Source organism: Lithobates pipiens, unplaced genomic scaffold, assembly GCF_037356315.1.
Source record: "Lithobates pipiens isolate NorthernLeopardFrog02 unplaced genomic scaffold, aLitPip1_a1.2 Scaffold_27, whole genome shotgun sequence".
NCBI classification, from domain to species: domain Eukaryota; kingdom Metazoa; phylum Chordata; class Amphibia; order Anura; family Ranidae; genus Lithobates; species Lithobates pipiens.
In genome coordinates this window covers 162,952,581-162,975,161 of record NW_027507788.1, presented here as the reverse complement: position 1 = coordinate 162,975,161, position 22,581 = coordinate 162,952,581, and the positions used below count along the sequence as shown (strand labels likewise).

At 45.6% G+C, this 22,581-nt stretch overlaps 2 protein-coding genes across 4 annotated transcripts in view; one reads left to right on the top strand and one right to left on the bottom strand.

Annotated features, from left to right (window-relative positions):
- The window catches only part of LOC143934322 (CMP-N-acetylneuraminate-beta-galactosamide-alpha-2,3-sialyltransferase 4-like), a 308,070-nt gene extending 289,960 nt beyond the window's left edge, over nucleotides 1-18,110 (bottom strand). Inside the window, exon 1 of one of the 2 annotated variants that reach the window (XM_077457838.1) lies at nucleotides 18,020-18,110. The gene's annotated coding sequence lies outside the window, so the exon portion shown is untranslated. The remainder of the gene's footprint in view (nucleotides 1-18,019) is intronic. The other variant, XM_077457839.1, reaches the window with a different exon arrangement.
- The window catches only part of LOC143934323 (uncharacterized), a 532,031-nt gene that overhangs the window by 391,132 nt on the left and 118,318 nt on the right, over nucleotides 1-22,581 (top strand). The gene's annotated exons all lie outside the window — the stretch shown is intronic.

The following is a 22,581-nucleotide window of genomic DNA, read 5'->3' as shown; positions in this document are numbered from 1 at the left end:
CTCCACCTCCTTGGAGGTACCCATCATCACAGCCTGTTGCTCCCCTGGAGCTCTGTCAGACACATGGCTCACACTTATCCCTTCTGCACCAGTGTCAGTGAGCTGCTGCAGGTCATTAAAAGTCACACTATCACTTTGACACAACATTATTTAGCTGCGGGTTGTGGACAACTCATCTGCAATGCCAGTGCCCTGAACTGTTTCTTCAGACTGGAGGGCAGCAACCTTTGCAGGGACCCCTCAACCACCAGCCGCTCTGCGATCCTCCTGTCTGGCGTAGCAGTTGTGTCTACACCCTTGTTACTTAACCACCTCAATATAGTGCACTTACACCCCCTTCCTGACCAGACCAATTTTCAGCTTTCAGTGCTCTCACAGTTTGAATGACAATTACTCAGTCATCCAACACTGTACCCATATGAAACTTCCGTCCTTTTTTCCACACAAATAGAGCTTTCTTTTAGGTGTATGTAATCACTAGTGGGTTTTTTATTTTTTGTGCTATAAATAAAACGTAAATTTTGTGAAAAAAATGCCTTTTTCTTTGTTTCTGTCATAAATTTTTGCTAATTAGTAATTTTTCTTCATAAATTTTGGCCAAAATTTATACTGCTACCTATCTTTGGTAAAAATAACCCACATTAGTATATATTATTTGGTCTTTGTGAAAGTTATAGAGTCTACAAACTATGGTGCCAATTGCTGAAAATTGATCACATCTGATCAGGCCTTCAGTACATCAGGTGTATCTCATTTCTTGAGACACTAACAAGTCAGGAAAGTACAAATACCCCCCAAATGACCCCTTTTTACAAAGTAGACATTCCAAGGTATTAAGTAGCATGGTGAGTTTTTTTAAGTTGTCATTTTTTCCCACAATTCTTTGCAAAATGAAGATTTTTTTTATTATTATTATTTTTTTACAAAATTGTCATATTATCAGGTTATTTCTCACATACAGCATATGCATACAACAAATTACACCCCAAAATACATTCTGCTACTCTTCCTGAATACGGCGATACCACATGTGTGAGACTTTTACACAGCCTGGCCACATACAGAGCACCAACATTGATGTAGTACCTTCAGACGTTCTACGAGCAAAAATGACGCATCTCATTTCTCAACCACCTATTACACTTTTGAAGGCCCTGGAGTACCAGGACAATGGAATTTCCCATAAAATGACCCCATTTTGGAAAGCAAACACCCCAACGTATAATCTGTGAGGCATAATGAGTCTTTTGAATGGTTCATTTTTTTCCATACGTTTTTGGAATATGTGGAAAAAAATTAAAACGCTTTTTTTTTTACACAAAATTGTCAATTTATAAGATATTTCTAACACATAGCATGTATATAGCAAAAATTACACCCCAAAACACATTCTGCTACTCTTCCCGAGTATGGCGATACCACATGTGTAGGACGTTCAGGCATTCTAGGAGCATAAATGACGCATCCCATTTCATTCCTACCTATCACACTTTTGAAGGTCCTGGACCACCAGGACAGTGAAATTGCTTTCCAAAATGGGGTCATTTTGTGGGTAAACACCCCAATGTATATTCTATGAGACATGGGCTGCAAATAGGTACTCGGGTACTCTGATGACCTGGTGACAGGTACTCTGGTACTCTGATGGCCTGGTGACAGGTACTCTGGTACTCTGATGGCCTGGTGACAGGTACTCGGGTACTCTGGCCTAGTGACAGGTACTCGGGTACTCTGATGGCCTGGTGACAGGTACTCGGGTACTCTGATGGCCTGGTGACAGGTACTCTGATGGCTTGGTGACTGGTATTTGGGTACTCTGAAGGGCGGTGACAGGTACTCATATGGACTGTGACAGGTACTCGGGTACTCAGATGAACGGTACTCAGATGAACTGTGACAGGTACTCAGATGAACTGGGACAGGTACTCTGGTACTCAGATAAACTGTGACAGGTACTCGGGTACTCAGATGAACTGTGACAGGTACTCGGGTAACAGATGAACTGTGACAGGTACTCGGGTACTCAGATGGACTGGGACAGGTACTCGGGTACTCAGATGGACTGGGACAGGTACTTGGGTACTCAGATGGGCTGGGACAGGTACTCGGGTACTTTGATGGGCTGTGACAGGTACTCGGGTACTTTGATGGGCTGTGACAGCTACTCGGGTACTCGGATGAACCGTGACAGATACTCGGGTACTCTGATGGGCTGTGACAGGTACTTCGGTACTCTGATGGGCTGTGACAGGTACTCGGGTACTCTGATGGGCTGTGACAGGTACTCGGGTACCCTGATGGACCATGACAGGTACTCGGGTACTCTGATGGGCCGTGACAGGTACTCGGGTACTCTGATGGGCCGTGACAGGTACTCAGGTACTCTGATGGGCTGTGACAGGTACTCGGGTACTCAGATGGACTGGGACAGGTACTCGGGTACTCTGATGGGCTGTGACAGGTACTCGGGTACTCTGATGGGCTGTGACAGGTACTCGGGTACTCTGATGGGCTGTGACAGGTACTCGGGTACTCTGATGGGCTGTGACAGGTACTCGGGTACTCTGATGGGCTGTGACAGGTACTCGGGTACCATGATGGGCTGTGACAGGTACTCGGGTACTCTGATGGGCTGTGACAGGTACTCGGGTACTCTGATGGGCTGTGACAGGTACTTGGGTACTCTGATGGGCTGTGACAGGTACTCGGGTACTCTGATGGGCTGTGACAGGTACTAGGGTACTCTGATGGGCTGTGACAGGTACTAGGGTACTCTGATGGGCTGTGACAGGTACTAGGGTACTCTGATGGGCTGTGACAGGTACTAGGGTACTCTGATGGGCTGTGACAGGTACTAGGGTACTCCGATGGGCTGTGACAGGTACTCAAATACTCTGATGGACCGTGACAGGTGACGGACTGTGATTGACAGGTACTATGAGGGGTGGTGACAGGTCCTCTTTAATGGGGGGGGCAATCAGTGTGCTTGATGTGTACTGTAGGCGGTAACGAGATGTTACCGCAATCTCCTCCTCACACACGATCGGTGTGTGAGGAGGAGAACCCGGTAACATCTCTTACCGCGGTTTGTTTACATTTTAGTGATCGGCTGTGAAAGGATCACAGCCGATCACGTGGGTAAACAGCCGGCCAATGGCTGTTTACCAGCGCGGTGACGAGCAGTGTTCCCGGGGAACACGCCACCACCGACGTGCACCCGCAGCGCGCTCACGATCGCGCGCATGGCCGTGCACAGTCGGGGTGTGACCATCTGGGATCGGCCGTGACTTCTTCACGGTCGATCACGTGGTAAACAGCCATAACCAATGGCTGTTCAGCCCCTTTGGTGGCGAGCGATGTCTACGTGACACGCCGCCACCGAAGAAACAGGGATGCATGTGCACAATCACGCGCATTCCCTGTTTAAACGAGAGGCCGTCTTATGACGGCCTCCCACCACAATTGGTGCGCCGCCTGGCCGTCATTTGACGGCCGGCGGTCAGCAACTAGTTAAGCTAGCCTTACCCCGCATGGCTAGCAATTGTTTGTCCCAGCCCATTGTGGTTCCCTCATGGGCGTTCCACAGCGTTGCATCACCTGCTGTAGAAGGCCGCACAGGAACCTGGGATTCATTAGCCTCAACTGCACATTCATCACTTCTATACGTATCATTTTGTGACCCCACACTTTTGCCAATGTTGCATTGGGGTGATACTTTATCACCTAAAGCCAGGTGCATGGTATGACCATCAATATTTTCATTACATGGAGACATCGCTACTGCTTTTGTTGGTTGTCTAGGAGCCACCACAACCTCTGAGTGACTCCTCACAGCACCCGCTCTCTGTAAAGGTGCACTCTTACCTACTTTGGCAGCTCCATAGCTGACCTGGGAAACTCTCTGCTCCGTCACTGTGGGCCTCTTGGAAATTTCCCTGGGAAACTCTGCAGCACCTGTCACTAGGGAACATGGCAAAAGGACAGTTTTGATCACCCCTAGTTTAACTTCTCCAGCACTCTGCTGGATTATAGCAGGCACATGCATAGTCCTCATGTCCTTTCCAGTCTTTAGCCCTGTGGCTAGTTGGGCTTTATGCTGTGCTTCCCCACTGCTCTGGGTAGCACACTGCAGCAAGTCTGTCCAATGGTACTGCATCTCCACTGGACATACTCTCACATCACTGGGTTCAGTACCATATACTGAAACAGTCTTACCAGTTCCTGCAGCTGGTGTAATAGCCTTCACTTGAGTGCGTTGTCTCCACAGGCTGACTCCCCCATGTGGCCATGGAGTAACACTGACGCCCCCTCTAGGTAACACAAGATCCCTGTTGCCAGGGGTAGCAGCAGACTTGCACTCCAATCTGGTTGGCTATACTTCATGCAGGATTCAGGCTGATGTGCTCTCCTTTCTGGGCTGACCACTTTCCCTAAGCAGCCATGACAGAAAATCTTGCGTTTCTCTGGTTTTCCAAAACCTAGGTCTTCCAGTGACATTTCTCCCATCCTGGAGTATTGCTGGCAGCCCATGAAATGATGGAACCCTCCGCTAAGAAGGATTTTCTCTTTAAACCGACAGGGACTCTATCCGTAATAAGGTTTGCTGCAATTTTGGCCACCGGTCCCTAGGCCATTTTCTCTTTACAGCAACTTTTTCAAATCTTACCGGGAAGTCCCCAACCTGCTCTGTAGGCAACATAGGTTGCATATAGTCAGAGTCCAAGCTCTCAGCCCCTTGCACTGCACCCCACTCTTTGCGGTTCTGCTTAAACCATTAGTTCACTGTCTCACACATCACTAGGCCTTCTGGAGTGGCCCTCCTAGGTGGAGACATCAGGCCTGTCAGTACTAGAATCCCTTTAGGACCCAGCACAACTCACCTGACGCAGCCTGTGTCTGGGAAACAACAGTGATTGGCCAGCTCATCTTTAAATCACCTGTATCAGCATTCAGTCAGTGCTCGTGTTTGAGTTTACACTTGTGTTTGATCCAGCTGATATTTGCTCTGTGTCTTTCGTGTATGACCCGGCTTGTTTGACCCTCCTTGCTTGCTTCTGATTCGGTACCGTTTGGACTCTGATTTACCTGTGTATGACCCAACTTGCCTAGACTACGCTTTGCCTAATACTACTATAGTACCCTCATCTGCAGCAGTGAACCACAAGGTCCAGCAATCATCTATCCTCATCTACAGCAGTGAACTACAAGGTCCAGCAATCATCTATCCTCATCTACAGCAGTGAACTACAAGGTCCAGCAATCATCTACCTTCCTCTGCAGCGGTGAACTACAAGTCCCAGCTGACCTTCTCTGCTTAGACCTGCTCATGGTATGTGCTTTGAACTCTTTGTATAATCAGCACACCTGAGCTGTTACTTGTTATCTGCTCCTAGCCAGACATTAACACGAGCCCTACATAAAGGGAAACCTATCATGAATCCTGAACAGGCTCAGTTGTTTACACAAGAACTTTGCCGTTTATCACATCAAATTCAGGAAATGGCCACAGAGCTCACCAAGGTGCAATATCCTTCTACTACCACCACTACAGAAAAACTCCATCTGAACCAAAAATACCTTTGCCCGACCGGTTTTCTGGTGACCGTAAAGGGTTTTGCAATTTTAAAAACGGCTGCAAATTATATTTCAAGTTGAGGCCAACCTCGTCTGGCCCTGAAACTCAGAGGGTTCAAATCATTATATCTCTACTACAGGGTGACCCCCAGGCTTGGGCCTTTAACCTGGAACCAAACCATCCAGCCCTGCTAACAGTAGATGCCTTCTTTGAAGCCCTTGGGTTGTTATATGATGATCCAGATTGTGCTGCTACTGCAGAATCGACCCTGCATAACTTAAAACAAGGAACTACCACAGCTGAAATGTATTGCTCAGAGTTTCGCAGGTGGGCCCCCGAATCTGGCTGGAATGATGCAGCTCTCCGCAGCCAGAATTGGCCTTTCAGATGCTATTAAAGACGCTCTGGTCAACTTCTCCTACCCAGCCTCACTGGAGGAGGCTATGCGTCTAGCCATTGAATTGACCGCCGCCAGCGAAAGAGGAGGCGAGAACAAACAATGGCTGTGGCAAACTATATACCACCTGACTATTCCATCTCCAGTGCCAAATCTGAGGAAGAACCTATGCAGTTAGGCTCCACCCGGTTATCTGCCCAGGAACACAAACGCCGGTGTAATATGGGACTGCTTATACTGTGGCCTCAAGGGTCATATGCTCCGTTCATGCCCTACACTTCCGGGAAACTCCAGGACCTAGGTGATTGCAGGGAGGTCACCTTAGGTCTACTCTCATCTCCCCAGGGGGACAATCGTATACTTTTACCCGCTGTCATTCCCTTTGGGACAGGGGCTCATGAACTGCTGGCCTTGGTGGATTCTGGAGCAGCTGAGAATTTTATTAATAAAACTCTGATCACCTCTTTGTCCCTGGAAACTCATGCTCTAGATTGCCCAGTCCGCCTGATCTCCGTGGATAATCGGCCTCTCTCACAAGACCTAGTGCTCCAATCCACCAACCCTTTCCAGTTACAATTGGGGGCTTTGCATTGGGAGAAGATTTCATGTCTTGTCATTGACTCTCCATCCACTCCTTTGATCCTAGGCCTTCCTTGGCTTCAGAAGCACAATCCTGTAATTGAGTGGCCAACAGGAGATATTCTGGCTTGGTCCAATCAGTGTAAAAAGAGCTGCATCCAGAACCTTGTTCGACTTGATACCTGTCAAGTGGGAATGGAACAGATTCTGCTTTGTTATAAGGACTTTCGGGATGTGTTTTCTAAAGGAATTGCTGACACTTTACCTCCTCATCGCAGTAAAGATTGTCCCATTGACCTCTTGCCTGACACTACACCTCCTCGAGGGAGAGTCTTTCCACTGTCTGAACCAGAGAATCTTGCTTTGCAAGAATAGATCCAGGAAAACCTAGCTAAGGGTTTCATCCGTCCCTCCACTTCTCCCGCAGGAGCAGGATGCTTCTTTGTCCCGAAGAAGGATGGAGGACTGAGACTTTGTGTTGATTACAGAGGTCTAAATCAGTGGCGTAACTAGAACCTTCAGGGCCCCGATGCAGGAAACCATGGCGGGTCCCCCCCCCCCGACCTCCGGACAGGGCTCTTTTCTCCGAGCCCGATGGTGGAACACCAGGGCCCAGTCCAAAATGGGTGGCCGCATATAAAGGAACCAATTTAAAAAACCTAAATTACAGCCACTGTGCCCATCAAACGCCACCACTGTGCCATCAAACGCCACCACTGTGCCATCAAACGCCACCACTGTGCCATCAAACGCCACCACTGTACCCATCAAACGTCACCACTGTACCCATCAAATGTTGCCACTGTGCCCATCAAATGCCGTTGGTGTGCCCATCAAATGCTGCCACTGTGAATCCCCACCGCCCGCTCGCTGTCTGCCCACCACTTACCCTGTCTTGGTGGGGCAGCGGGTAACGGCCATGAGCGGGGTCCTCCATGCATCTCCTGCCATCCTCATCTCCCGTCCTCTCCTCCTGATGGGCATCCAATAGCTGTGTCTATCGTTTCAGCCAATCGGGTGATGGTTAACAGACCAGCACACCTGATTGGTGGAGAGGCAGTTCAGTGTTAGGAAAGTGAATATTAATTCACTTTTCTAACACACCTGGGTAGACTGTGAGCGTCAAGCATGGCGCTCGCAGTTCACCTATTTTGAAGCCTATTAGAGCCCATGGCTCTAATCAGGTGCTGCAAAAACACCCCCCACCGCTGTAATGCAGGCACCCCAAAAGGGACCAGACACCTAAATATGGGGGTGGCAGCAGTGGCCATGGATAGATTCATGCTATGCTATGCATGAATCTATCCATTGGTCATAGAGGGGGTGGAACCTGTGCACCCTTTTGGATGCACCGCCACTGATAAACACATGCACATTCACATACATACATATGCATACATGCACACTCACATACATGCGCACACACATGCATACACACACATACAAGTATGCTCACACACAGACAAACATGCTCACAAACACACATACAAACATGTTCACACACACACACATACAAGCATGCTCACACATACATACAAGCATGCACATACAAGCATGCACATACAAGCATGTTCACACACACACACACACACACACACACACACACACACTCTCGCATGCTCACTCACACACACACACACGCATGCTCACTCACACACACACACACACATGCTCACTCACACACACACACAAGCATGCTCACACACACACACACACACAAGCATGCTCACACGCACACACGCATGCTCACACGCACATACAAGCATGCTCTCATACACACACATACATGCATGCTCACACACGCATGCATGCTCACACACACACACATACATGCATGCATACTCACACACATACAAGCATGCTCACACACATACAAACACAAATACAGTAGCTAGTCTTATTAAAAAAAAAACGGCAGACATTTACCTTGTCTCTTCCTGCCGGGTACTGCACTGTAGGGGGAGACAAGGAGCACACACTGTGCTTTCACTAAAGGCTAATGTGTGGAGCTCCCGCACAGTGCCGATTTCAGTTTGGCTGATGATCGGGGGAGCTCCTCTCAGCCTGTCCTCCTATGGAAGAGTACAGGGGGCCCTCAAGGGCCCCCTGCAGCAAGGGGCCCGGTCGCCCTGGCAATCTTGGCGACCCCTATAATTTTGCCACTGGTCTAAATAAAATAACTGTTCCCAATCGGTATCCTCTCCCTCTCATCACAGAGTTGTTCTCGCAAATCCAGGGAGCCAAAATCTCCTGCTGACTTAAGGGGAGCCTATAATCTGGTGTGAATCCGTGCAGGCGATGAATGGAAGATGGCCTTTAACACCAAGGATGGTCATTACGAATGTCTTGTCATGCCTTTCGGCCTCAGGAATGCACCAGCTGTCATTCAGAACTTTATGAATGACATTTTCCGTGACATGTTGGGTCGTTTCATGCTTGTATATTTAGACGATATTTTGATATACTCTTCCAATCTTGAAACACATCAGAAGCATGTCTGCTCGGTATTAGCCTGACTAAAGACTCATTCCCTTTTTGTAAAGCCTGAAAAAATGTATTTTCCATGTTAAACAAGTACCTTTCCTGGGTTACCTAATTTCTGACACAGGCCTCACCATGGACCCAGCCAGGGTTCAAGCCATTTTAGACTGGGCACCACCTTCAGACCTGAAGGCAGTTCAACGCTTCCTGGGCTTTGCAAATTTCTACTTTCGAAAATTAAGAACTTTGCCACCATTGCACATCCCATCACCTCTCTCACCAGGAAGACTCCTACTACATTTAAATGGACTACTGAAGCCCAGGCAGCCTTCACTCAGTTAAAGAAAGCCTTTACCTCTGCACCAATTCTACGCCATTCTGTTCCTGAGCTACCTTTTATTGTAGAGGTAGATGCATCTGAAGTAGGGGTGGGGGCGCTTTTGTCACAAAAAGATCCTGTAAATGCTGCCATCCACCCCTGTGCCCTCTTGTCCCGTAAATATTCCCCAGCAGAGCGCAATTATGATATAGGCAACAGAGAACTTTTAGCCATAAAGCTAGCTTTGGAGGAGTGGAGACATTGGCTGGAGGGAGCTCGCTATCCATTCATAGTTCTGACTGACCACAAAAACCTTGAATATATCCATTCTGCTAAAAGACTGAACTCGCGTCAAGCCAGGTGGTCATTGTTCTTCTCCAGATTTGACTTCACAATTTCTTATTTACCAGGTCCAAAAAACATTAAGGCTGATGCCTTGTCTCGCAGCTTTTTATCAGAGTCTCCTCCTCCGCTTCCTCCACAACCCATTATCTCTGGCTTTTACCCAGACTGACATCTCTGAGGCCTTGTTACCAGCACAGGCTGAAGCCCCTCCCTCCACTCCCTCTGGTATGCTCTTTGTGCCCCTGGCTCTTCGTTTGCAGGTATTGCAACAAGTAAATGCATCAAAACCTGCAGCACATCCAGGGTTTAGACAAACTTTTGAGATTGTCTCTCGCAACCTCTGGTGGCCATCGCTTAGGCAGGATGTGTTAGCCTTCGCCCAGGTCTGTGAAGTTTGCGCCAGAAGCAAGAGCAGTACCTCTAAGCCCCCCGGTCTCCTACGTCCTCTACCAATACCTACCTGCCCCTGGACCCATTTATCTATGGACTTTATCACAGACTTGCCTCTGTCCCAGGGATGTTCTACGATCTGGGTGGTGGTAGACAGGTTCAGTAAGATGGCCCACTTTGTTCCGCTTCCGAAGCTTCCATCTGCTAAAGAACTGGCATCTTTATTCATTAAGCATATTTTCAGGCTCCATGGGGCACCAGTTAACATTCTCTGACCGTGGCTCTCAGTTTATGGCCCAGTTTTGGAAGGCCCTTTGCTCTCAGCTGGGGATTAAATTATCATATTCTTTGCATATCATCCTGAGACAAATGGCCAAACAAAGGACTAATCAGACTCTAGAGAAGATGGTACATTGTCTGATGGCCAAAGATGAGGTGGAGTTGGGTCAACATCCTTCCATGGGCAGAGTTTGCCTTTAATAATTGTGCTAGCACATCTACAGGGACCGCTCCTTTCTTTTGTGTTTATGGGTTACATCCTCGTGTGTGCTCCTTTGATCTTCCGCCCTCTGATGTTCCAGATGCCAACATCACGACTGAACATTTTTCCAAAATCTGGTCCGATGTAAATCGTGCTATTTCTCGCACTGTGCAGGCTTTTAAGAAAACGGCTGACAAGAAGCACTCAAAGGCACCAGGATATAAAGTTGGTGACAAAGTATGGTTATCATCTCGGAATCTGTCCCTGCATGTTCCATCTAAAAAGCTTGGCCCAAAGTTCATCGGCCTTATGAAATTTTCGGAGATTGTTAATCCTGTGTCCGACAGATTAAAACTTCCCCCATCCATGCACATTCCAAATGTCTTTCATGTTTCATTTTTGAAACCTGTTCATTCCAGCCTCCTAGTAAATGAACCAGAGCCTGTGTATGTGTTGGACAGTCAAGAATATGAAGTGGCATTTATTCTTGATTCCAGACGAGTGCATAATTCCTTACAATATCTCGTTCATTGGAAAGGTTTTGGCCCAGAGGATCGATCTTGGGTACCAGCTTGTGATCTTCATGCTGATCGACTTAAGAAAAAGTTCCATCTCCGTTATCCAAGTAAACCTGGGGGTGCAGGAGCAACCCGTCGAGAAAGGGGGGGGGGGGTACTGTCAGTACTAGAATCCCTTTAGGACCCAGCACAACTCACCTGACACAGCCTGTGTCTGGGAAACAACAGTGATTGGCCAGCTCAGCTTTAAATCACCTGTATCAGCATTCAGTCAGTGCTCGTGTTAGAGTTTACACTTGTGTTTGATCCAGCTATTTGCTGTGTCTTTCATGTATGACCCGGCTTTTTGACCCTCCTTGCTTGCTTCTGATTCGGTACTGTTTGGACTCTGATCTACCTGTGTATGACCCAGCTTGCATAGACTACGCTTTGCCTGATACTACTATAGTGCCCTCATCTGCGGCAGTGAACCACAAGGTCCAGCAATCATCTATCCTCATCTACAGCAGTGAACTACAAGATCCAGCAATCATCTATCCTCATCTACAGCAGTGAACTACAAGGTCCAGCAATCATCTACCTTCCTCTGCAGCGGTGAACTACAAGTCCCAGCTGACCTGCTCTGCTTAGACCTGCTCATGGTATGTGCTTTGAACTCTTTGTATAATCAGCACACCTGAACTGTTACTTGTTATCTGCTCCTAGCCTGACAAGGCCATGCTGAGCTCAATTCTTAGCATCTCCTCCATGACTGGCTTTCACTCGTTGCCATGGGATACCACTTCTAAAGACACTGCTGGTCACAATCATTAGTAGGTGAGTTCCAGAATTCATCAACCTCCCTTCCAGCTTGGTTATTCCACGAACATTCCTGTGACAAGGGGCACTGGGCAACAGCATGTCCCCACTCACTATAACGCATGCAGTGCAGAGGCCTCCTTGCCTCATGCTGTGGCACCTTTGAGCTCAGGCTGCCAGGGACAACGTCCTCTTTCACTTCTCCTTTAACTGGGGGGTGACATGATCAATTTACCCCAGGTCACAGTGATGTCACAATCAGACAAATTCTCTGGTGTGGCTGGGGCATGTGGTGAAATGCCCTCTAGCCACAATAGCTGTCCTTTAGCTTTAGCAAGGATTGCTACTTTTTCTGCTTTGACCGCCCCATCCTTGCGGTCTTGCACACAGCAACTTGTAACAGTTCTCAGCAGAAGGGAAAAAAGTTTGATTCTTCTTTCACAGGTGCACAACCTTGCATGCAACACAGTCCATCAAATATCTGTGCAAGGCTGTTTGCCTGACTGTCACACTGCTAGCAGTAGTTCCTGATGCGACTCACCATGGAGAAAGGACCCGGATTACATTGCGTACATGCCCGCATTCGAGCACCACTTTTTCAGCTCAGTGCTAGATGCGTTTTCATGTAGTAAGTCCACATCAGACAGGCGTTTATAGTTAAGGGCCTGGTAGCCCACGTTTATTAAATGATAAAAACTAAACAAAACTCCACTCAGGAATCCCACGCAGGGGTTTAAATGTCATTCAGAAGCAACTAAAAATACAAGCCCACCTGGCTACTCTTCAACAGCACTGCTGCTACAGGTACCGGTCTCTAAAACCACCAGCTCTTCCAGGCCCACAGTCTTGGATGCACACAGTTTTGGGCTTCTTAAACACACAAGTTTCAAGCCCCTCAATGCACACAGCTTCTGTCTTCACACAGAGACACTCACTAGGAGCCACTGCTCCAACGCCACCTTCCTTCCACCTTCTGCCCTCATCAATTCCTTGTTATATGGGCTATGTGCAGCTAGACACACACCCTGCTTGCTATCCTCAAGACCCAGACACAGGGTTGGGGATCCCATCCCACCCTTGACTCTCAGGGATCTCCAAACTACAGAATCCCACCCAGAACTAGCAAAATCTGGAGCAAACCGAAAGCGCAGTTTTCTCCATTTAAACTCTACACTCTGTAGTCTTGCAGTCCACAGATATGCAAACTCTGTGTCTTTTACCTCCAACTTCATAGGGACAGAGCCTTGCTTACAACATGCATGAAGACAAAGAGGACATTCACAGCATATGGTAATTATGGAATGATGAAATAAATACAATACATTAGCAAACATTAAATACATAGAATGTGATGTTAAGGGATAAAGCTTAATATAGTCCTTCTGCAGGACCTGAATAACGGCAGAACAGGTCTCTGGAATAATGATTCCCAGAGCCTGGCGGGAGATTCCAGTCGTAAGCTTGATATCTTGGAGACTTCTCCCTGTCGCCAAGTACCACAAGGTGCCGACGAACCTCTGCTCAGGAGTGATGGCTTGCCACATGCAGGTGTCATGCTTCGTAATATAAGAGGACAGCAAAGCCAATAGACAGTGAAAAACGGGGTCTGTCATCCAGAGATAATTCCTGAAATCATCAGGATTATTCTCCTGGATCTCCCGCGGCAAAGGCATGTGCGAGAATTGGTCCTGCTGGAGCAACCAATTCTTCGTTCATGAACTCCTCCTCACCCTGCTCATGGACTAGACTTGGGTCAAAGCAAGAACTCCAACACCAAGCACAGCATGAACTCTACGATGAATATGTACCTGCAACATGGCTTGAAAACGGTCGGCTGTTCAGAATGCACTGAAAATCAGAAATGAGTGGACAAGAACACACTAAAAAACAGAAACAAACTATTAAATAGAATGCACTGAAAGACAGGAACGAACTGACAACACACACTGAAGAACAGATACGAACCCACAAGCACAAACTGAAATGCAGAAACGAACTGAAAAGCGCGAATCGTCCCTCACTTAACCTCTACTAACACGAGATAAACACGAGATTAGCAGAAGGAGCCCAAAGGGTGGCCGCACTGGCTATTGAACTTCCTTTTTATAGTCTCATTGTACGTCAGTGTTCTTGACGTTCGGAATTTCCGACAACATTTGTGTGACCGTGTGTATGCAAGACAAGTTTGAGCAAGCATCCTTCCGGAAAAAAAATCCACGGTTTTGTTTCGGAAAATCCGATCGTGTGTATGCGGCATTAGAGGTAAGGTTGTGTTGCATAAATGGACACCAAACATCCTTACAAATTGTCATCAGAGAATTATTGCTTGCATTCTGCAATATGTGATACCCAACGTGTAGTGAAATCACCTTTTTCATATACATGTATGACATTTAGCAAAATTATTAACTTATAGAAGGCCCATTGTATACTGCATTTCGAAAGTCATATATTGCACACATAAATGGTTCAAGATAACGTATACACACATTGAAAAGTATACATGTACATTTTTCAATGCACACACTTATGTTCATATATATGTTAAAAGGGGGTGTCTTTAATTTAATTCTTTTGTTTTACAAATAATTTGTTAAACAATTTTTTTTTTTTTTCATGTTACGTTATTACAATCACATAGGGATGCAATATATCACATAGGGGACTGATAAGATCCTTATGTGAGAGCACTGTGTAGGTGACATATTCTCTTTTAAGGTGACATCAGGGGTCTACTAGACCCCTAATATGACCTCTACACTCCATTGAAGTGATTATAAACGATCACCTTGTAAAACAACCCATTCAGTTTAAAATAGAAATGAAATGAAAGGTGAAACCTTTTTGTATAGCTATATAAAACATTATCAGTAACTTTTTCCCCTTTTCTACAAGTGTTTACATTCCCTCTGTTTTCAGCTGCATAATAGCCTGGGGGAGAAGTAGAAACACACTGAGCTTCCCAGTGAATGACTGTGCAGTGGGGGTGTGGCAGGACAGCATAGCTAGGGAACTGACCACAATGTGCTCTCCTGCTTAGTGTGGTCAGTTTTTAATAGGAAGGACTGGAGGACTGGCAGGAACACCAGGGATTTCACATGCAGGAAGCAATACAAAGAGAACAGGGTATCTTTTTTTCATACAAGTACATGGTACAGCAGGCACATAACAGGAATATAAAGTGTTAGGGTAACAAAAGCTTTAACCTCCCTGGCGGTACGATTATTTCGGATTTTAGGTGCTAAAAGCGGTACCATTATTTTGCATGAAAATTTGGCGTTTTATATTGTAGTCCTGTAATTCTTAGGAATAACTCTCTTAAATCTGTCCAAACCAGAGTCTAGCAGACATCCCGGGTATGATAAAGTTTGAAAAATGAAATCATAAATTATAATATAATAAATAACTATAAATAATTGTACCAAATAATAATATAACAATAATAAAAATTATTCAATAATTTTATCAAATCAAAAACACTGAAATTTGCTCAGTTGCAGAATTGTCACTGTCATTACTTTTCAGTATTTGATGACGGATCTCCCCACAAATCGCTATCGCTCAATTCTGCGAGTGATTCTAATTTATTATCGCTGTTTTCTAGCTGGTCTAAAATCATTTTTGATGTACAGTGACAGTTTTGGTTGCTATGGGCAATCTCCAGTTTCCAGGCATAAAGAACAGTTTTTATTATATAAAACTGCATGCAGGACACTGGGCAGACCACTAGGGACAACGGGGATGTGAAATATTTACATACAGCAATGTAATCTGTAAGATTACATTATACTGTATGTTTACTGTTTGTTTCACTTTTTGAATTTGGCGCCGATCTCCGTGCCCGTGCGTCGCAACGCTCGCAGGGCACGGAGATCGGCGATGTAATGCATCGAGCGAGACACGGCTCGCTCGTACAGCGGGGAGACAACGCTGGATCCGAGGGAGAAGGTAAGTAAACCTCCTCCTGGATCCAGCGATGCGGTCCCGAGTCTGACTCGGGGATACCGCTTTTGGTATGAAAAATCCACCCCGAGTCAGACTCGGGAATACCGTCAGGGGGGTTAATTAGCTTTTTTCTGACCACAGCAGCCTAGGAAAGAATTAACTAAAACTGTAAGTGATTTAATTCTCATTGTTTCCAGTTTTACCTGTACACAGAAATGATTAGCAAAAAGATGTTTGATTGCAGTCCGCTCCCATCTGATCAACTTGGTACATTCGGCCTGCCCATTAACGGTTCGAATCTCGGGCAGTTCCTGGTGAAGCGGCCGAGATTCAAACCGTTTATAGCATAGTTGACAACATTGTAAAAAAAAAAATTCCGGGACACTTTTTTGGCTGTAGGCGGAGTGGTATTATGATGGTATTTGAAAACGTGGACCTGCGAAAAATGGGTGTGGTTTACGCGAAATAGTGAGCGTGGCTTAAATAGGCGTGGCTCAAAGGGGTGTGGTTAGAGTCTGAGATGAATGCGGGATGGAGAGGGAAAGGGGGGGGGAGGGATAGAGGGACAGCATCCCCAGATCCTATAGCAATATGTGTTTTCCAGAGTTTGACAAGCAGCAGATAAAGATACTCCAAATAGCTGGTGGTAGCGTTTCAATTATGCCAGCGCCATGATTGTTATGGTGTCAGAATGATTGAAGCACATTATTTCTATTATTACATTGTAATGTAAAATGAAATCATTCCACTCGCTATAATGTGGGAGCCATGAGCGTGTCACTAGCCACGTTGCCTGCCACCAGATGCCATCAGGTGCCCCCAGCAGAGTTCCTCCTTACATCAGCTGAACCATCAGCAGAGCCTTCTTTACATCTATGTCCCCAGCAGCAGAAACCCCTCCTTACATCTGGGTCTCCATCAGCGGAACCCCTCCTTACATCTGTGTCTCCATCAGAGGAGCCCCTCCTTACATCTGGTGTCCCCATCAGTCCTCCTTACATCTGGTGTCCCCATCAGGCCTCCTTACATCTGGTGTCCCCATCAGGCCTCCTTACATCTGGTGTCCCCATCAGTCCTCCTAACATCTGGTGCCCCCATTCAGTCCTCCTAACATCTGGTGCCCCCATTCAGTCCTCCTAACATCTGGTGCCCCCATTCAGTCCTCCTAACATCTGGTGCCCCCCCGTGACATCCAGACTGCCCCCCTGAAATCCAGACTGGCCCCTTGTGACATCAAGAGTGCCCCCTGTGCCCCCCCGACATCCAGACTGCCCCCCATGCCCCCACTCCGATATACAGACTGACCCTCCCATCAATAATGCACCCTTAAACTGCTCCCAGCATGTCATAGGGCAGGATTAGAGCAGCAGTGACGCTTACGGCCCTCCCACTCATTCCTCTCTGGAGAAGCAAAACGGCTCGCTGCCTGTCTCCCTGAGTCCCACAGCATTCATGTGCCAAGATGATCCGCCTATTAGCATAGCATCATGACGCTATGCTAATGGACTTATCATCTCAGCTGGCCATGCCCCCCACTGACCAATCTGCAGTACTTTATGGAGGAGGGTGGGGGGATGACAGAGCGGCCCGAGGCAGGACAAAAGCCAATTTTTGGGAAAAAGGCCGGGACAATAAAAAATCGGGACATAGGTCGGATTTTCGGGATTGTGCCGGCAAATTCGTGACTATTGGCAAGTATGGTATGACCGTAACAATAAAAGATAAGGCAAACCGTAACAGTGAAAGAGGTAAGGAAAACGAGACAAGCTGGGTCTGCTAATAATTACTCCAGCTACAATCTACCATACATAGACTGAAATTTGGCTGGCTCAGCAGGGACATTTATTGAACCAATTATGTTCAACCAGCCTGTTGAAAAATATTCTTTGGATCAGTGCTCCCAGCTATAGAAAGTGGTGCTGATGAGTGTATTCTGACATAGGGAAAGTCTCCCTGCTATTCGAATACAATAGTGCAGCAGGAGGGATTCTAGTCATTTTCTTTGTTCAACGCTGGTTAGAAGAAAAAAATTACTCCTGTATAGTCAGCCTAACAGCTGTTCACCTCTGAACATGAGTAAAACTCAAAATGCATTCTTGTAAAGAAGAGAAAAAAAAAATCTGCTATGTAAATAAGAGGAGACAAGAACATGCAAATAAACAATACCTAATAACAAAAAATAATAAAATACCTGATAGATGTGGTCCTAGAATTTTGTAGACTGTAGACCAGTATTTATCAGCCGTTCACTCTGTTACGTCTCTACAGAATATATTGTAACTGACACAGCACAGCACATAACTGTATAATTCTACCTGTCGGCCCTACCCACTTCTCAGATTATTCTTATGCTCATCTGTGTAAGCACAAACCCACATTACTGCACATTTCACACGAATTAAAGAGATATGTCTCCAGCACACCAAGGATCTCTGAGAAAGTGGCCAAAAGTTCATACCACAGCATACAATAGCAATTTCTATGTAAATAACATTTTAAAGGGTGCTATTGATATTAGATTTTCACCACGACAGTAACAACCCATGCAGAAAAATACCAAAACAAATAAATTCAGAAATTAAGTTATGTGTAATAAAAATTAATGACACAGGGAAAAAATGTTTAACAAGCTAACTGAAACGTATATAATACTTGTCACAAAATCGTTTGTTGGTAATGACAGCTTTAAGACGCCTCCTGTATGGAGAAACTAGTCGCATACGTTGCTCAGGTGTGATTCTGGCCCATTCTTCCACACACAGTCTTCAAATCTTGAAGGTTCCGTGAGAATCTTCTATGAACTCTGATCTTTAGTTCATTGCATAGATCTTTATTTTCTTTCTTTGAAACCAATTGAGATTTCCTTGGCTTTGTGTTTGGGATCATTTACTTGCTGAAATGTCCACCCTCATTTCATCTTCATCATCCTGGTAGACAGTGGCGGCTGGTGCTCAAATTTTTTTTTGGGGATAGCACAAACAAACTAAAAAATACTGAAAAAAAACCATCAATTGCAGTGTCACTGTACCATCAATTGCAGTGTCATTGTACCATCAAATGCCGCCACTGTGCCCCATCAAATGCCGCCACTGTGCCCCATCAAATGCCGCCACTGGGCCCCATCAAATGCAGCCAATGTGCCCCATCAAATGCAGCCACTGTGCCCATCGATTGTAGCCACTTTGCCATCAAACACAGCCACTGTGCCCCATAAAATGCAGCCAGCGTGCCCATCAATTGTTGCCACTGTGCCATCAATTACCCCCACTGTGCCCATCAATTGCCCCCACTGTGCCCATCAATTGCCTCCAGTGTGCCTGTCAAACGCAACCACTGTGCCATATCAAATGCTGCCAGTGTGCCCACCGCTTGCACTTGCCTGTCTTGGTGGGACAGCTCCTCGATGTCTTCTCCCATCTTTTCTTCCCATCCTCTGCTATGATTGGACGCCTGGCGTGATGGGTAACAGATCCGTGCACCTGATTGGTGGAGAGGGGGTTTAGTGTTAGGAAAGCGAATATTCATTTGCTTTCTAACACACAGCTCAGTGACCTGCAAGCACCCAGCATGGTGCACGCAGGTCACCTTTTTTGATGCCTGTTAGAGCCTATGGCTCTAATCAGGTGCTTCAAATCCACCCCCTCCGCTGTAATTCAGGCACCCTGCACCTGAAAAGGGACCGGGCGTCTGAGTAGGGAGTGGCAGCAGTGGCCATAGATTCATGCAATGCATGAATCTATTGGTGCTAGGGGGGTGGCAGGAGAGAGAGGGGGTGGCGCCTGTGCACCCTTATGGATGTACCGCCACTGCTGGCAGATGGCAGCAGATTTTTACCAAGAATGTCTTTGTACATTTTTACATCCATCCTTCCTTCAATGATCTGAAGTTTGCCAGTACAGTATGCTAAAAAACAGCCTCACACCATGATATTCCTACTTCCAAACTTCACTGTTGGTATGGGGGTGATTTGGGGTGATGTGCAGTGCCATGTGGCCTCCAAACATGGTGTGTATTATGGCATCCAAAGAGTTCAATTCTGGTCTCATCTGAGCAGACTATATTCTCCCAGTATTTCACAGGCTTGTCTAAATGTTGTGCAGCAAACTTTAAATGAGCTTCAACACGCTTTTTCTTCATCAATGGAGTTTGCATGGTGAGCATGTATATACACCATGGACACCATGGTGGGTGAGTGCATTACTTGCTGCTTTCTTTGAAACAATTGTACCTGCTAATTCCAGGTCCTTCTGAAGCTCTCCACAAGTGGTCCTTGGCTCTTGGGCAACTCTTCTGATAATTCTTTTCACTCCTCTGCCAGTAATCTTGCACATAGTCACGCCTGGTTTATGGTGAAATCATGTTCTTTCCACTTCCAGATTATGGCCCTAACAATGCTCAGAGAACAAATGAATAAGCCTGGACGGCAGAACTCAGATACAACACCTTTATTGGGATAAAATCCAGTGTATAGCAGTCAATCCATATGGTACAAAAGAGGGGGATGCAAGCAGCTTACACGCTTCACACCTGAATCTGGTGCTTAATCATAGCTAGTGTAGTGATCAAACGGATGTGAATATTTATGTGGTGGTGGCCAGTGGGAAAAAAAGTATCCCAAGGTCTACCACATGCATGATTAGTCATTAAAAGAATATGGAACAGCTGTGACTGGGGAGCCCCCCAGTCCACAGCTCTCACATAGGCAGATTAAAAAAAAAAAAAAAAATACCCACAATCACATTGACACAAACATAAACCAATTACAAATAACATATTAAAATTTGATTTAAATAACCACATTAACCTGTAGACCCCTTTCACACCAGGGCGTTTTGCAGGCACTATAGCGTTAGAAATAGCGCCTGCAAAACGCCCTAAAGAAGCCGCACCATTGTCTGTAATGTGAAAGCCCAAGGGCTTTCACACTACAGCGGTGCGCTGGCAGGACGTCAGAAAAAAGTCCTGCCAGCAGCTTCTTTGGAGCGGTGAAGGAGCGGTGTGTTTACCGCTCCTCCACCGCTGCTCCCCATTGAAATCAATGGGGCAGCGCTGTAATACCGCCGGCAAAACGCCGCTATTGCGGCGTATTGCCGGCGGTTTTAACCCTTTCGCTGCCGCTAGCGGGGGGTAAAAGCGCCCCGCTAGCGGCCCAAATCCGGCAGTTTTAAACCGCCCATGCTATCGGCGGTGTCGTGTGAAAGGGATAGTAACATTGGGTATAACCCATGAGACATAAAATCATAATGTTTAAAAATTGTATTATTATCCACACCACATATGTGAAAGACTCTCACGTGTGTGTTCAGTTATCAAAACCCACCAAGGAACTTCCGTGTGTCAGATGTAAAGGCAAGAACAGAAAAATGTATGTATCAAATCATAAAACAAAAAACATGTTAAACAAGCGTGTACATACAAACACATGGACTAAGGAACGATACAGCAGTCACTCAGCGACCGTTAATAAAAACAAAAGCAAAAAACAAGAGTTTCCACTATTCATATAAATGGAGGGCTGTAAGAAAAGTTTCTAGATACCGTTCCTAATCGATCCATATGTGGGTAAAGAGACTAAAAAGAGAGGCAAAAAAGAAGCAAAAAAATCTCAAAAAAAATTGCAAAAAATTGCAGAGACAGCAATATGGCAAAAAAGCTGAAAAAATAATAATAAATGAAAGAAGAAAGACACAAAGACAGAGAGCCCCGGGAAAATCAAAACCACATAATTATATATTTATAAATTTCATATGTATAATGTTAATCCTTGTAGCTCACTTCACATGGCTAGTGTTCTGTCATCTCCTGCCCTCCACTGAAAAGCTCACATACTCACCTATCACATACGAGGATCCTCATTCTTTGTAGGTGACGGTTTATAGCTTATTATTATTATTATTCCTTTACATAATTTATTACTATTTTAATTCTCAATGTTACCACCAATGATCATTATAAATATTTTGTATACGTGTGTATATATATATATATATATATATATATAGGCAAACATATGATTTATGTGGGTGGACAGCGGATGTAATAATCCTGTCTATAATTCTACAAGATACCAAATATTGTCAAAGATTGTGATCACCGATGATCGGCTATGGATTGACTGATTAAAGGGAAATGATCAATGCGAAATCAGTATAGTATAGTATGTTTCTAAATGTTGAAAGTATGCACATATGGAGTAGATCAAAAAATTCAAGAACAAAAAAAGTCAAATGGCAGAGAGCCAACAGTGAAGGGACAGGAAACAAGAGACATCAAAGGAGTTAAGTGGGAAAGAGGCAAAAGGCAAAGGGACAGAAACGCAGTAAAAGCTGACAGAGTACCGAGAGGGACAAGATGGAGAAGGGATCGCTGATGGAAGAGGACAAAAGACATCTCCGAATGAAAAATATCAGACGCTATTATTAAGAATGCAAAATTAAAATCAAATAGACATGCATTTTCTACATGGTTCATTATTCAAAGAAGTGGGACACGACTCACTCAAAGTTGAGGCCAGCAGGTTTTCTGGTGTTTAAATGAAATATCCATTGGACTTCTTGTCTACATAATATTTTAAATTTAAATTTTGTAGCCAATGGGTGAGTGTCTTAGTACTCGTATATAGACCAGGTGACAACCGTCTCCCTAGAGAGGGCTCTCTCCTTGAAACCGTTCTGATGCTATTTGAGAGTATCTGTGAGTAAATTGGATCACTAGATAGAACCGGTAGATATTGGACAAAAATCTTTTTGATTC